This window comes from Leucoraja erinacea, chromosome 7, assembly GCF_028641065.1.
Source record: "Leucoraja erinacea ecotype New England chromosome 7, Leri_hhj_1, whole genome shotgun sequence".
NCBI classification, from domain to species: Eukaryota; Metazoa; Chordata; class Chondrichthyes; order Rajiformes; family Rajidae; genus Leucoraja; species Leucoraja erinaceus.
Genome location: NC_073383.1, coordinates 10,140,501 through 10,157,821, shown reverse-complemented (window position 1 = coordinate 10,157,821; position 17,321 = coordinate 10,140,501). Strand labels below are relative to the sequence as shown.

General features: G+C 43.2%; 1 protein-coding gene across 1 annotated transcript in view; it reads right to left on the bottom strand.

The window, feature by feature from the left end:
• The window catches only part of mfsd6b (major facilitator superfamily domain containing 6b), a 63,238-nt gene extending 46,358 nt beyond the window's left edge, over positions 1-16,880 (bottom strand). Inside the window, exon 1 of the mRNA XM_055637769.1 lies at positions 16,242-16,880. The gene's annotated coding sequence lies outside the window, so the exon portion shown is untranslated. The remainder of the gene's footprint in view (positions 1-16,241) is intronic.
• Between the last annotated feature and the right edge of the window lie 441 nt (positions 16,881-17,321).

Here is a 17,321-nt window from a genome sequence, read left to right as displayed (position 1 = left end):
ATACAATGAACGAATAATAACATTTCATTGGGGTAATATTCAGCCCTCAAACATGGCTGCCGGGTCGTAATCAGCTTTTAGCTCACAATCTTTATTTCTGAAATTTATGTAAGAGCAGCTAATGCCAAAGTGTCCTGAATACAAGCGAATGAAACTGCGTAAGTGTTGACAGCAATCCCCAGTGAAAAAGGCTCTCATCCAGCAATGTCACCCATTCCTTCTTTCCAGAGATGCTGCCTGTCCTGCTGAGTTATGTCTATAGTCCGCAACGAAGGATGACCCAAAAGACAGTGAAGAATGACAGTAAGGTGTCTCAGTGTTCAGTAACATGGCACTGGAAAACGAGGTGCAGGAAATGTCATGCATGCGAGGGAACCACTACCAAGGCAGTGGAACAGATAGTTCGGAGTCAATGTCAGAGTCAAATTCTGAGGATCTGGGTTTCAAGGCATAAAATATTGAATGCGTCGGAAGGAACTGTGTAGATGCTGGTTTATACCGAAGAGAGACACAAAATGCTGGAGTAACTCAGCGGGACAGGCAGCATCTCTGGGTAGAAGGAATGGGTGACCCTTCTTCACACTGTCTAACTTTTAACGTCATCACTGTTGTGGTCGCGATTTGTGTAAACATCTTCCAAACTCCATAACCTATCGACCAATACTGCGCAATGCTCCCGCACTCCGGCACCCGTGACAACATCAGGACTGTTGCCCAGCGGGTTCACTTTGCCCCTGCACCTGCATCTAACCACAAACGCACATTGGGTCTAATAGGGTAGTTTATACCCCAGTAGTATGAACATTGACTTCTCTAACTTCAGATAGCCCTTGCTTTCTCTCCCCATCCCCTCCCGCTTCCCATTTCTCCCACTAGACTTACTGTCTCCGCCTACATTCTATCTTTGTCCCGCCCCCTCGCCTGACATCAGTCTGAAGAAGGGTCTCGACCCGAAACGTCGCCATTCCTTCTCTGCAGAGATGCTGCCTCACCCGCTGAGTTACTCCAGCATTTTGTGTCTACATTGGGTCTAATCATGTTGGTTATGGCTGGTGTTTCCGCAGGGAATTGAGGAAGGTCAACTTACTTCCCCACAAGTAAGTCCTGGACTTATGAGGGACCCACTGTAGAGCTGGGGCATGTTGACTGGCAGATGCCGGTACATCCTTGGAGCACACGAGGATGAGGGGCGATCTTATAGAGGTGTATAAGATCATGAGAGGAAGGGATCGGGTAGATGCACAGAGTCTTTTGCACAGAGTAGTTAATCAAGGACCAGAGGACATAGGTTTAAGGTGAAGGGGGAAGATTTAATAGGAATCTGAGTGGTATCTTTTTCATACAAAGGGCGGTAGCTGCTTGGAACAAGCTGCCAGAGGAGGTAGTTGTGGCAGGGACTATCCTAACATTTAAGAAGCAGTTAGACAGGTACATGGATGGGACATGTTTTGAGGGATATGGACCAAACACAGGCAGGTGGGACTAATGTTGCTGGGACATGTTGGCTGATGTGGGCAAGTTAGGCTGCAGGGCAAGTTCCCACACTGTATCACTGGATGACTCTCTGCCACCCTGGTCCACTGCTGAACTTCACGAGGTTCAACAGCAGTTGGACTTGTCACATTACAATGGAAAGTCCATTTTCCCCAATCCAGTGCTGCTCATACGCAGTACGGAATTGGAACCCAGCAAATATCTCCACATTTGGCCTGGAGATCTCATATTTCCTAGAAGGCAAAATGGCCTTTCTTAAAAAGAAAACTTTCAATGTGTTTTTAATTTGTTAATAGATTTTAAACTATTTAAAAAATGATTAATGGAAACATTAGTAGTTTATAAATGTCTCTGGATATCTGCCATCTATTGACTTACTAAAAATGAGGACACAGCACACAGGAGAATTGGTCAGTCCTACCTCATCTAGCTTCATTTAATGCAACGTATACATGTCTGAAATGTAAATGGACAGTGCAGCTTTGTATTCTCTACTGCCGCATCACTTCCTCCTCACATACAGCCTTTAACAATAGATTTGCCGATAATTGCTAGGGTCCCAAACAGATAAATATGCTTTTTCAAAATGTCACAAAGGCAAATCATCTGACCGTCAACTTAATAATTAAAAAAATTGTTTTTAAACGGATGTATTTCACATAATTGCAGCATTTCATATTGAATAGGCTTTTTGACATGCAATCCTATTTGTAATATCATTATATCTGGGAGAGCAATAGAACAGACAAACCTTAAGTGGATTAAACAATGCTATTGCAAATGAAATAGAATTGAAATAAAAGTCTTCTACCAAATAAGTACTTATCTTCTAAAATGACGGCAGTGGTGTACAGTAATCATTGAATTTAAAGTGTTTTGGTAGGCCAAGAAACAGGAGCACATATATTTACATAAATCATGACCTCACTGTGGCTGTTACTGTCAGTTCATATCAAACTTGTTTGTTCATGATCACTTCCTGCATTACCAGCCGCTTGCTCTCTCTTCACATGCTATGTAGGAAAGACATATGCTGCACAGGTACTTTAACCAGTAAAACATCAAAGTCATCGCAAAGCACGAGAGGCGTCTCTCTGCTTTGGCTGACCCTTGGTTACAAGGTTTTATGTACTTGACAGAAATAAAACCTGCTTCTAAACAAAAAAGGAATACGTCACCACAGACTTGCAATGGATTAAAAAAAAAACTCTGAGAATACTTTTTTCAGGAAAATTGAGTCTATTCCAGTCAATGTCATTAAGATTAAGATTTAAGAGTTAAAAAAAAAAACTGGAGCAGTTTAAAAAGCATAACAATGTTGGCACCTTCTTCCCACATAATCCTCATTTAAACAATGAAAAAAAAAGACACCTGCTAATTTCTAAATAGGAGGTCTTGTTTGCTTTAACGATTGTAAACCTAACACACAGACCAAGGAAAAGCTTAACAAGATGTGGAATGCACCACACCCTTGAATGACATCAGGCAGTTCTCTTATAGTGACATCATGAATGGAGAGCCCAGTCCACTTCTATAACGTTCTTCTAGAAACATGGAAACATAGAAAATAGGTGCAAGCGTAGGTCATTCGGACCTTTGAGCCAGCACCGCCATTCAATATGATCATGGCTTATCATCCAAAATCAGTACCCCGTTCCTGTTTTCTCCCCATATCCCTTGATCCCTTTAGCCCCAAGAGTTAATCTAACTCTCTCTGAAAACATCCAGTGAAGTCTGAAGAAGGGTTTCGGCCCGAAACGTTGCCTATTTCCTTCGCTCCATAGATGCTGCTGCACCCGCTGAGTTTCTCCAGCTTTTTTGTGTACCTTCGATTCTCCAGCATCTGCAGTTCCTTCTTAAACACAGTGAATTAGCTTTCTGTGGCAGAGAATTCCACCGATTCACAACTCTCTGGTTGAAGCAGTTTTTCCTCAGCTCAGTCCTAAATGGCCTACCCTTTATTCTTAAAATGTGACCCCTGGTTCTGAACTCCCCCAACATTGGGAACATTTTTCCTAGATCTAGCCTGTCCAATCCTTTAAGAATTTTACATGTTTCTATAAGATTCCCTCTCATCCTAAATTCCAGTGAATACAAGCCAGGTCGACCCATTCTTTCATCATATGTCAGTCCCGCCATCCCGGGAATTAACCTGGTGAACCTACGCTGCTATGTTTCTATGACCACGTGGGTTTCCCTGAGGGTCCTCCGTCTTCCTCCCATGTCCCAAAACATGTGGGTTTGTAAGCTAATTGGTCCCTGTAAATTACCTCTAGTGTGTAGGGAGTGGTTGCAAAAGCTGGATAACATAGAACTATTGTGAATACATAATCGATTGTCAGTGTGGACTCGGTGGGCTGAAGGACCTGTTTCCATGCTGTTTCTCTAAACTTTCAGTTAATAAAGGTTCTCCTTTTATTATTCTTAAGCCAGTTATTAAAGGTTCTTCGTTATAAATGAAACCAAGAATATATCTATCTGGCAAAATAACGTTGTCAAGTATGCACCTAAATTCCTGGAACTTAGATTTCCAAAAATACTGATTATACTGTACTCCTTTTTGCTCTAATTTGGAAATAGAAAAATACTATAAATGTCATAATCAAAAAATGGTATTTCCACTGAGACTTTGTCGAAGCTCTATGGAGGTCAACTTGATTTATGAGAGAGGTATTTCAGTCTTGGCAATTCTTAATGATGATGGTACGACAGTGGAACTTAAGAATACCTTGAAGGTAGACACAAAATGCTGGAGTAACTTCAGTCTGAAGAAGGGTCTCGACCCGAAACGTCACCCATTCCTTCCCTCCAGAGATGCTGCCTGTCCTGTTGGTTACTCCAGCATTTTGTGTCTACCTTTGATTTAAATCACAAAATGTGAAAGAAATCTATTTGATCCTATCTCCACATAAATCACCAGTAGCTTTGATGAAAGATTTCCTTGCAAAGTGGACAGAAACATTATTTAGTTTAGCCGTGCTGAACTTTCTACCTTCTTGTTGACCCTCGGACTATCCTCGATCGAACTTTGCTGGCTTTACCTTTATGAGATGATGATTCCAGGGACTTTAACTTGCACTAAACATTATTCCCTTATCATGTATCTAAAGACTCCGAGACCTAAAGGCTCAAACAAAACTGATTCCTGGGATGTCAGGACTGTCTTATGAAGAAAGACTGGATAGACTGTGTTTATACTCTCTAGAATTTAGGAGATTGAGAGGGGATCTTATAGAAACTTACAAAATTCTTAAGGGGTTGGACAGGCTAGATGCAGGAAGATTGTTCCCGATGTTAGGGAAGTCCAGGACAAGGGGTCACAGCTTAAGGATAAGGGGGAAATCCTTTAAAACCGAGATGAGAAGAACCTTTTTCACACAGAGAGTGGTGAATCTCTGGAACTCTGCCACAGAGGGTAGTTGAGGCCAGTTCATTGGCTATATTTAAGAGGGAGTTAGATGTGGCCCTTGTGGCTAAGGGGATCAGGGGTATAGAGAGAAGGATACTGAGTTGGATGATCAGCCATGATCATATTGAATGGCGGTGCAGGCTCGAAGGGCCGAATGGCCTACTCCTGCACCTAATTTCTATGTTTCTATGTTTCTAAAACTGCTGGTCTACAGAGCCATTGTCCTCTCCACCCTGTTGTATGGAGCCGAGTCATGGACCACCTACAGCAGGCACCTGAGAGCCCTGGAACAATACCATTAAAGATCCTTATGAAAGATTCTGAGGATCAGCATGGGAGGACAAACGCACCAACATCAGCGATTTGGAGGAAGCCAACATGATTGACTGGGCATTATAGACTGGGCACCCTGCATTAGTATAAGGAAAATGCTGGAAGCCAATACGGCACCAACTTCGATGGACTGGCCATGTCTTCCGCATGTCCAACACACGTCTCCCTGAACAAACCTTGTACTCTGAATTGAAGGAAGGTCGGCAATTCCCCGGCGGGCCAAAGAAACGCTTCAAGGACAACATCAAGAACAGTTTGAATAAATTCCACATCACATCGACCAGCTGGGAGCACATTGCACTGGACAGGCGCTCCTGGAGGAAATCCATGCAGGAAGGAGCTGCACTTCACAAAATGGAACAACGCCGTGTCGCAGAGTCTATGCGACAGCACCGTAAGGAGAGAGAGAAGGGAGCTCGACGACTACCAACCACCGCCAGACTCCACTGCCCACATTGCACCAAGGTGTGTGGATCACAGATCGGCCTCTACAGACATCTGCAGATCCACAAGTAGACAACCCTATGGAGAGGAGAGGACAGTCATACTCGTTTCGAGTGACCGCCGATGATGATGATGAATCTATACACTGTAAAATGGCTCAATTATAATCATGTATTGTCTTTCTGCTGACTGGATAGCATGCAACAAAAGCTTTTCACCATACCTCTGCACACATGACAATGAACTAAACTATTTGCTCAGGTAACGTGGAATGGTGAAATATGTGACACACCACAGAATCACAGACTCTGTACTGACTCAATGTATAAGCAATTCAATCAGTTCCACTCGCCTACCCACTCACTGCTGCCCAGCAAATTGATTCCTTTCAGATGCTAGTCCAGCTCCTTTTGAATGTTACAATTGAAATCTGGTTCCATTACTACCCCTGACAATCCATTCCAAAACCTAACCACTCACTGTGTCAGAAAAATCATTTCCCCCAAGTCATTCTTGGTGCCTTTGATAATCATCTTCACAGTCCCAGGGTTGCCAACTTTCTCACTCCCAAATAAGGGACAAAAGGTCAAAATAAGGGACAAATTCCCGACAGCAATTCGTTGACCAACTTGGCCGTGGCTGGGTGAATGATGAGTTGGCCCAGGTGCTGGGCTGCACACAAAGCCCAGCCGGTGGGCCAGCTGAGGGGCTTTGGCCCGCGCGACATCGCACGCAAAGTCCAGCACCCCATCCGACTCACGAACCGATGATCGGCCATGAGAAGAAGGGGTGGCGGAGTCGGCAGAAAGCGAAGGTCCGAAGTTCGACAGCTAGCCGGGTTGCCGACCGACGCTGCTGCGAGGCGCTGCTGCTGCACTCCTTGGGCTGCATTACGTCGGGACGGGTGAGGTGGGGCTGGACGCGGCGCTCCGACCCGACAGTCCACTTCGACCCAAGTAGTAGCATTCAAATACGGGACAAGGGCAGTCCCGTATGGGACAAACCAATTTAGCCCAATATACGGGAAGTATATTACGCTAATACGGGACAGTTGGCAACCTACTTTGCCCTTAGTTTGCAGTCCCACTGCCAATACATAGTGTTTCTTCAATCTATTTTGCCTATACTCTTCTTGATTTTAATTACATGTATTAGATCTTCACATAATCTGGTCAAATAATTAAAAAAAACTTGATCTTCTTCATTCTACCTAAATTTCCTTGTCGCTGAAATCATGTCAGCACATCTCATCAGCATCCTCTCTTAAGTCTTTACGTTTCCCAAATTATGGTAGCAAAAGCTGCACACAAATACTCCAGTTGTGACTGATCTAATGTTTCATAAAGGTTCATCATGACTTCCTTCACTTTTCATTCAATGTCTCTATTTATAAAGTTCATGATCCCGTTTCCATTTTTAATTGCTTTCTCAACATGGCCCGCAGCCACTTTCAGTAAACTATGCTCATATACTCCAATTTAGAATTATGTCACTGAACAAAAAATGATGAAAACACCCGGCAGGTTAGACATTAACCGTGCAAAGAAAAACAGAGGGAACATTAAAAGCTGCAGATTCTTGTCTGATCTCTTTCCCGATAGAAGCCGATGTTGAGCTTTTCAGCATTACAGCATGTGCGTATTTTAAATTACATTTAGAGTTGTGGCAGCTTCTTATTCTTTTTACCAAAACTCTCCTTGCCTATTGCATTCGGTTTAAAAGTTAATTGAACCTTCAAGTTTTGTGTCAACTATAAATTTGGAAGTTGTATCAAAATCCAGATTATTATGATATATGAAGAATCCTAATTCTGACCTATAGAGTTTTGTCCAGATCATTAATATGAAATAAGAAAAATTCTGATTATGACCTCCTGTACGGTTGCCTCTAGTCTACAACACAATTTTTCACTGCTATTCCTTTAAATGCTGCAGGTGATCCCTGCATTATGGAGTTATGTTCCCAGAAAACGGTGCCACTCATGAATTTCCTTAACACAACACTGCACCTGCATGTGAGTCATGAAGAGCGATTAAAAATAAAATCCATTTTGTATTTATTTACTTGTTTTCCAGGTAAATTTTGTGGGAGCAAATTACATTTGGTTTTAGGTTTTAGTTTCAGAGATACAGTGCAGGAACAGGTCCTTCGACCCACTGAGTCCACGCCAACCAGCGATCACCTGTAGTCCTAGTCCATAGACCAGGGACAATTTACAGAAGCCAAATAACCTACAAACTTGCACGGTCTTTGGATTGTGGGAGGAAACCGGAATTATTCGGAGAAAACCCACGCGATCACTGGAAGAACGTATTAACATTGTACACCCATGGTCAGGATCGAACACGGGTCTACGGCGCCGAAAGGCGACAGCCACTGTGCCGCACTTACCCATATCTCACATTTTTGGATAGTGATTTGTGAATTCTGCAAGGGTAAGTTTCAATTTATCAAATGACTATAACTTGGGGGTCACCAGTACTTGGTCAATATTTTTTCTATGCTTCGAGAGCACATTTTGTTTCTTGGCCTTTCCGATGACAAGTTTAACTGCTTGTTTTAAGAAAGTAGAGAGAAAAAACTGAGAATTATAGACTGGGCACCCTGCATCAGTATAAGGAAAATGCCGCCATTTATTACTAAACAAGCAATAACAGGACACTTGGAAAATAATAATTTAATAGGGTAGTGCCTAGCGCTGGCAACATCCTTGCATTGTATACACATGCATAACCAAAAGGCCTCTAATTTTTCACAACCACCTGCAAACTTGGAAAAATTGGGTTTTTGATGTCAGGGGAGTGGGCGGGACAAAAATAAAACATAGTCAGAGACAGTAAGACTAGTGGGGGAACGGGGAAGGAATAGAGAGGGAAAGCAGGGGATATCTGAAGTTAGAGATGTAAATGTTCATACCGCTGGGGTGTAAACTACCCAAGCGAAATATTAGGTGCTGTTCCTCCACTTTGTGCTGGAAGGTCAGATTGGGAATGGGAGGGGAGTTGAAGTGCTGAGCCACTGGGAGATCTGGTAGGTTAAGATGGACTGAGCGGAGGTGTTCAGCGAAACGATCACCAAGCCTGCGCTTGGTTTCACCGATGTAGAGAAGCTGACACCTGGAACAGCGGATACAGTAGATGATGTTGGAGGAGGTGCAAGTGAACCTCTGACTCACCTGGAAAAACTGATTGGGTCCTTGGATGGAGTCGAGGGGGGAGGTAAACGGGCAGGTGTTGCATCTCCTGTGGTTGCAGGGAAAAGTACCTGGGGAAGGAGTGGTTCGGGTGGGAAGGGACGAGTTGACCAGGGTGTTTTGAAGGCAACGGTCTCTGCGGAAAGCAGAAAGGAGTGGAGATGGGAGGATATGTCCGGTAGTGGGATCCTGTATGATAGAAATGATTTATTTTGTTATGGAGCAGACATTACTCAAACTGGTTTTACGGGTTCTATGGGTTACAGTATAGTTTGCCTTCACATTTAATTTGCTGCGCCATGAATACATCATGTTAAGTGGCTGTGACATGGTATGGTGCCTGGTAAACATAATCAAATCATTGGATCAGGTAACGTGATATAAATCTGTGATATTTGGAAATCTGGGAAAATAAATAAAATGAACAGGTCAAATAAGAACCAAATATACACAATAGAAATTTGTTTTATTCTCTTTCACATGCCTAATACCTGTTTGTGTTGTTTAGGTTTTGCATATTCTTCAGAATATATTTAAACCACTGGAACCCTCAATTAAGAAGGCAAAGATTCAGACATATGATTATGGGTCTGTGGAATCATGGGGAAAAGACCAGACTGTAAATCGGTATTAGTAGAGGCTGCGACCTCTTCAGAAATGTCAGCCGCTCCAGACATATTTATCTTAAAAAACTTTGGCATTTTGCGTGAATAAAAATGTATTCCAGATTGTGCCTATTTCAGAGGAGTGTTTCTAATAATTTAGTCTCTTGTAATTCCATATTCCATATGTAATTTAATATTGCTAGATATAATATACTTTATAATGTCTTTCATGACCTCCAAAAAAGTAAAAGTACTTTTAAATTGTAACGACTGTTTAATGTGGCAGCTGATTTGTTACAAAAGTGAATGAGACAACGACTTAATAAACTACCTTTGCGATTGACAAAGGATAAATACTTGCCACCAATGGTGAAGTGTGCGGCAGGAGGCAGAGAATGGTAGCACTCTGACCCAAAATGTAGGGGAGAGAGAAGAAAAAGAAAATAAACAGAGAATAAGAGATGGTGCGTTTCTTAAATGTGTATATTTTAATGCTAGGAGCATTGTAAGAAAGGTGGATGAACTTAGAGCCTGGATTGACACCTGGAAGTATGATGTTGTGGCGATCAGTGAAACATGGTTGCAGGGGGGCTGTGATTGGAAACTAAATATTCCAGGATTTCGTTGCTTCAGGTGTGATAGAATTGGAGGGGCAAGAGGAGGAGGTGTTGCATTGCTTATCAGGGAAGATATTACAGCAGTGCTTTGGCAGGATAGATTAGAGGGCTCGTCTAGGGAGGCTATTTGGGTGGAACTGAGAAATGGGAAAGGGGTAGAAACACTTATAGGGGTGTATTATAGACCGCCAAATGGGGAGCGAGAATTGGAAGAGCAAATATGTAAGGAGATTGCAGATATTAGTAGTAAGCACAAGGTAGTGATTGTGGGAGATTTCAATTTTCCACACAATAGACTGGGAAACACATTCTGTAAATGGGCTGGATGGGTTGGAGTTTGTAAAATGTGTGCAGGATAGTTTTTTTTGCAGCAATACATAGAAGTACCTACTAGAGAAGGGGCAGTGCTGGACCTCCTGTTAGGAAATGAGATGGGTCAGGTGGCAGAGGTATGCGTTGGGGAACAGTTCGGGACCAGTGATCACAATACCATTAGTTTCAATATAATTATGGAGAGGGACAGAACTGGACCTAGGGTTGAGATTTTTGATTGGAGAAAGGCTAACTTTGATGAGATGCGAAAGGATTTAAAAGGAGTAAATTGGGACAGTTTGTTTTATGGGAAAGATGTGGAAGAGAAATGGAGGACATTTAAAGGTGAAATTTTAAGAGTACATAATCTTTATGTCCCTGTTCGGTTGAAAGGAAATAGTAAAAATTGGAAAGAGCCATGGTTTTCAAGGGAAATTGGACACTTGGTTCAGAAAAAGAGAGAGATCTACAATAATTATAGGCAGCATGGAGTAAAGGAGGTGCTTGAGGAGTATAAAGAATGTAAAAAGAATCTCAAGAAAGAAATTAGAAAAGCTAAAAGAAGATATGAGGTTGCTTTGGCAAGTAAGGTGAAAGTGAATCCTAAGGGTTTCTACAGCTATATTAATAGCAAAAGGATAACGAGGGATAAAGTTGGTCCATTAGAGAGTCAGAGTGAACAGCTATCTGCAGAGCCAAAAGAGATGGGGGGATATTGAACAATTTATTTTCTTCAGTATTCACCAAGGAGAAGGATATTGAATTATGTGAGGTAAGGGAAACAAGTAGAGTAGCTATGGAAACTACGAGGATCAAAGAAGAGGAAGTACTGACACTTTTGAGAAATATAAAAGTGGATAAGTCTCCAGGTCCGGACAGGATATTCCCTAGGACATTGAGGGAAGTTAGTGTAGAAATAGCAGGGGCTATGACAGAAATATTTCAAATGTCATTAGAAACGGGAATAGTGCCGGAGGATTGGCGTACTGCGCATGTTGTTCCATTGTTTAAAAAGGGGTCTAAGAGTAAACCTAGCAATTATAGACCTGTTAGTTTGACGTCAGTGGTGGGCAAATTAATGGAAAGGATACTTAGAGATAATATATATAAGCATCTGGATAAACAGGGTCTGATTAGGAACAGTCAACATGGATTTGTGCCTGGAAGGTCGTGTTTGACTAATCTTCTTGAATTTTTTGAAGAGGTTACTCGGGAAATTGATGAGGGTAAAGCAGTGGATGTTGTATACATGGACTTCAGTAAGGCCTTTGACAAGGTTCCTCACGGAAGGTTGGTTAAGAAGGTTCAATGGTTGGGGATCAATGGAGGATTAGCAAGATGGATTCAACAGTGGCTGAATGGGAGATGCCAGAGAGTAATGGTGGATGGTTGTTTGTCAGGTTGGAGGCCAGTGACTAGTGGGGTGCCACAGGGATCTGTGTTGGGTCCACTGTTGTTTGTCATGTACTTCAATGATCTGGATGATGGTGTGGTAAATTGGATTAGTAAGTATCCAGATGATACTAAGATAGGTGGGGTTGTGGATAATGAAGTAGATTTTCAAAGTCCACAGAGAGATTTATGCCAGTTGGAAGAGTGGGCTGAAAGATGGCAGATGGAGTTTAATGCTGATAAGTGTGAGGTGCTACATCTTGGCAGGACAAATCAAAATAGGACGTACATGGTAAATAGTAGGGAATTGAAGAATGCAGGTGAACAGAGGGATCTGGGAATAACTGCACAGTTCCCTGAAAGTGGAATCTCATGTAGATAGGGTGGTAAAGAAAGCTTTTGGTGTGCTGGCCTTTATAAATCAGAGCATTGAGTATAGAAGTTGGGATGTAATGTTAAAATTGTACAAGGCATTGGTGAGGCCAATTTTGGAGTATGGTGTACAATTTTGGTCGCCTAATTATAGGAAGGATGTCAACAAAATAGAGAGAGTACAGAGGAGATTTACTAGAATGTTGCCTGGGTTTCAGCAACTAAGTTATAGAGAAAGGTTGAACAAGTTAGGGCTTTATTCTTTGGAGCGCAGAATGTTAATATTAGAGAGGTCAATATTCAGACCGCTGGGGTGTAAGCTGCCCAAGCAAAATATGAGATGCTGTTCCTCCAATTTGCACTGGGCCTATCAATGTTCACGCTGTTGGGCTGCAAGCTAGATCTGGTCCATGGGGCAACTGTTAAATGAAGTTCACCTGAGAATGAGAGGTGATTATATCCAGGTGTATAAGATCATGAGTGGAATAGATAGGGTGAACACACAGTCTTTTACCCAGAGAAAGGGAATCAAGAGCCATAGGCATAGGTTTAAGGTGAGGGGGGAAATTATTTAATAGGAACCTGAGGGGTAACATTTTTACACAAAGGGGGGGGTAGTTACATGGAATGAGCTGTCAGAAGAGGCAGTTGAGGCAGGTACCATTGGAACGTTTAAGAAACATTTAGACAGGCAATTGAATAGGATAGAATTAGAGGGATATGGGCTAAATGCAGGCTGGTGGGACTAGTGTAGATGGGGCATGTTGGTCGATGTGAGCCAGTTGGGCCAAAGGGTCTATTCCAATGCTGTATGACTCTATGGAATGTGCCATGGAATGTTATTGAAATGCTGAATAATCATGGTTTGGCTGAATCGAGGAAAATTGGTGTCCACTTCAACGCATAAAAGAGAAAAAGAGTGTTTTGTTTTATTAAGATGTTGACAGTGAGAAAAGTTGATGTTCAAAGGGACCCAAGTCGCTGAAATCGAATGTGCTAGTGCTCCAAGCAATTACGAAGGTAAATGGCATGCTGGTGATACAAGAGACGGCAAATGCTGGAATCTTGTGCAAAAAACAAGGTGCTGGAGTAACTCAACAGACCAGGCAGCATATGTGGAGGAAATGATCCGACAATGCTTTCGGTTCGGGCGTGGATAAGAGTCGTGACCTGCAACACTGTCTGTCCATTTACCCCAACTGATGCTGCCTGGCCTGCTGAGTTCCTCCACCAATCTTATTTTTGCCCAATGGCATATTATTCTTTATTATGAGTGGATTTCAGTTTTGAAGTACATGTTACTGCATTGATTTAGAGCATTGGTGACAATGCACTTGAAATGCTGCATACGGTTTTGTACTCGTTATCCAAAAAAAACATTCACTCAGCAAAGGGATTATATGCAGTGCAAGGAAGATTCATCTGATTGGTTCCTGGAATGGCATTTTGCTGTGTTAAAAGATAGCTTACTGTAAATATATAGGGGCATGGTAAGGCTGCACCTGGAGTGCTGTACGCAGTTTTAATCTACTTAACTAAACAAGAATGCTATAAAATTAGAATAAATATAAAATAAGATTCACCAGGCTAGTTCTAAAGATGGCATACAAGGAGAAACTGAATAGCCTAAGCCAAGTTTCTCTAGCCTTTTAGAAGAATGAAAAGTTATCTCATTGAAACAAAGACATTTCTTACAGAGCTCACGGATCTGGATGTCTTGTTTAGTTTAGAGATACAGCATGGAAACAGGCCCTTTGGCCGATTAAGTCTGTGCTGACCAACGATCAGCTGGACACTAGTTCTATCCCACACATTAGGGACATTTTACAGAAACCAATTAACCTACAACCCTGCATGTCTTTGGAATGTGGGAGGAAACCGGAGGAAACCAGAGCACCCGGAGAAACCCAGGCGGTCACAGGGAGATTGTACAAAGTCCGTACGGATGGCACCCATAGTCAGGATTGAACCTGGATTTCTGTCGCTGTTGGGCAGCAACTCTGTGACTGCACCACTGTACCACCCCCGGATGCAAGAAGGATATTTCCCCCTGCCTGAACTGTCCATAACTAGGCTCACAATCTCGGAATCTGATTGGGGTGAGCATGGAATTCTTCATTCAAAGGGAGCTGAATCTTTGGAATTCTCTACCTACAGAGCTGTGGAGGTTAAATCCTTTAGCTCATTCCAAAAAAAAAGTGACCCATAGATTTGAATGCAAAGGAAATTAAGGGATTTGGGAATAGTGCCAAAAAATGGTGCCGAGGTAAAAATTACAATGTGATATTATATTGTTTTACAGTGTACCATGTTTACATATTCAGTTGTGCTGCTGCAAGCAAGAATTTCATTGTTCTATCTGGGACATACGACAATAAAACACTCTTGACTCTTGATAAGTGGCAAAACCTGCTATAGTCTAACGTTGGCCTACTCCTGCATCCTTATACATAAGGCTTGTTCTTAAGCCGCATTTAAACATCCACGTTAAATCATTTGGGTACTTTGACCCGAGCCTGCAAAAAATAAATAGAGCTGGGTGAATCACCGACTCTTTCTGTCCCCTCCCCTGAGCGATGCAAAGACCGCTAAGTCTCCCCTCCCAAGACTCTCCCCTCCCATCCAACCGCTGTTACGTGTGCGAAACGTGTACTGTACACTGACAATGACCCAGTCATTTCTGAAGACATCTGACCGAAATTCTCTACCTACATTGTGGAGGTTAAATCTTCAGCTCATTCCAAAAAAAAAATGACCCATAGATTTGAATGCAAAGGAAATTAAGGGATTTGGGAATAGTGCCTGGTGCAGGTAAAAATTACAATGTGATATAGACAGTGTACCATATTTACATATTCAGTTGTGCTGCTGCAAGCAAGAATTTCATTGTTCTATCTGGGACATACGACAATAAAACACTCTTGACTCTTGATAAGTGGCAAAACCTGCTATAGTCTAACGTTGGCCTACTCCTGCATCCTTATACATAAGGCTTGTTCTTAAGCCTCATTTAAACATCCACGTTAAATCATTTGGGTACTTTGACCCGAGCCTGCAAAAAATAAATAGAGCTGGGTGAATCACCGACTCTTTCTGTCCCCTCCCCTGAGCGATGCAAAGACCGCTAAGTCTCCCCTCCCAAGACTCTCCCCTCCCATCCAACCGCTGTTACGTGTGCGAAACGTGTACTGTACACTGACAATGACAATTAAAATTGAATCTGAATGTCAATACCAGGTTTACATTCAGGTCTGAAGAAGGGTCTCGACCCGAAATGTCACACATTCCTTCTCTCCAGAGATGCTGCTTGTCCCGCTGAGAGTTACTCCAGCATTTTGTGTCTATTTATATTCAGTAAATGTACATTCAAGTCCATGTTAGTTAATCACAAATTAGTTACAAACCGCCCTCGCCAACCGGCAACACAAAGGGAAAAGTTATCACTATTTTACAAAAGCACCACAATTGCGACTTTAGGATTAAACTACCGCGCAAACGCTGATTTCAAGGCTAATATCCCTCAAAAATAGTATATTTGGGAAACGGGGAAGATGACATCGTTAGCAGGGAGCATCGCACCCGCCCACTGTTACACGGATTGTTCTCTTTCCGTGAGAAAGACCACTCAAGCAAGTGAGACATTACACTTGGTGATATCCCGGGATAACTAGACTGACTGACCCTCACGGGAAATAAAAGAGGGTTTCCAAAAGCAAGTCAAACATTCACATAACGCCAGGTTTGGAAGTAATTGAAATTAAAAAAAAAAAATACATCTCTTGTTAATTCCACTTTCATTTGCAAAGGAGCTTTGAGGTGACGGCTTCTCTCTCCCTCGCCGGCCGGCCGGCTCACGGGTCATGTTTCACCTCCGCGCACCATTCATTTGGGCGGATGGACCATTTGCTTCCCGTTTGAGTTATTGTTTTAAAGCAATCGACCTTCGTATTCTGCACTGGACCCGACCAACGTCCCCCGGGTCAGTCTCCACCGCAAAACCCGGTGTCATCCCCACCTGATTCCCGGTGTAGGCGCTCACCGGCTCGACACAGGGGGTTGACAGAACTCACCTCCAGCAGGAAGGTACAAGGAAGCCGATTCTTCCCAGGCTCTCGCTAAATGCCTCTGTCTACGGAGCAGCGCAGAGTGTGTCCATCGCGGCGCCTCGCAGAAAATGAACCTGTCTCGGTTGAAGCACTCGGCGGGTGACTGGTTCCAATGGCCACCTGAAGCCGGACACAAGCTGGGCCCTGATACCTGTCTCACTCAACTTCAACGTGAAGCTGCAGCGGCAGGAAGGTAGCACTGCACCCTTGGCCCTGCGATCGGCGAGGCAGGACACACCCGACACTCTGCCAAACAATGCATCACCCGCCGTGGCAGCACAGTGTGCAGCAGCAACAGCAGGACACACAATGTACACAGGACAACGAGCACAGTGGCCACCAATACACCGCCTGCAATGTCCCACCGTCTGCAACAACCCACCGCTCGCAATTCACTGCCCGCAAAAAAACCCATTACACTGCAAATCCCCACTGCCTGCAACAAACCCACTGTATGCAACAATCTATTGCCTGCAACTAGCCTGCACTAACTCACTAGCATGTAATGGTCCACTAATGCAACAGCCCACTAGCCTGTAACAACCCACTGCTCACAACAGCCTGCTAGCCTATAATAACCCACGAGCCTATAATAAATAACCCACTGGCCTGTAACAACCCGCCCGCCCGTAACAGCCCACTAGCCTGTAACAACCCCCTGCTTGCAACAACCCACTAGCCTGAAACAGCCCATTAGCCCACTAAACTGCAAAAACCCACTAGTGTGTAACAACCGATTAGCCTGCAACAACCCACAACCCACCGAGTGCAATTCAATGTCAACTGGCGGAGCCTCTTGCAGATGTCATCCCGTCATGGCTGCAATCATTTTCAGCAAGTATGAAGGCGTAACAAAAATGCTGGAAATACTCAGTAGGTTGAGCAGCATCTATACGGAGAGAGAGAGTTGGGGAGGCGTTCGGGTCGATGGTTTTCCTTCACAATTGGGAATGATTAAAGGCAGCGCCAGTTTTACAATGAAGGGGGAAGGGCGAGAAAGAACAAAGCCTGTGAGATTGTGTTCGGTGGAAGAAATTAACCTGT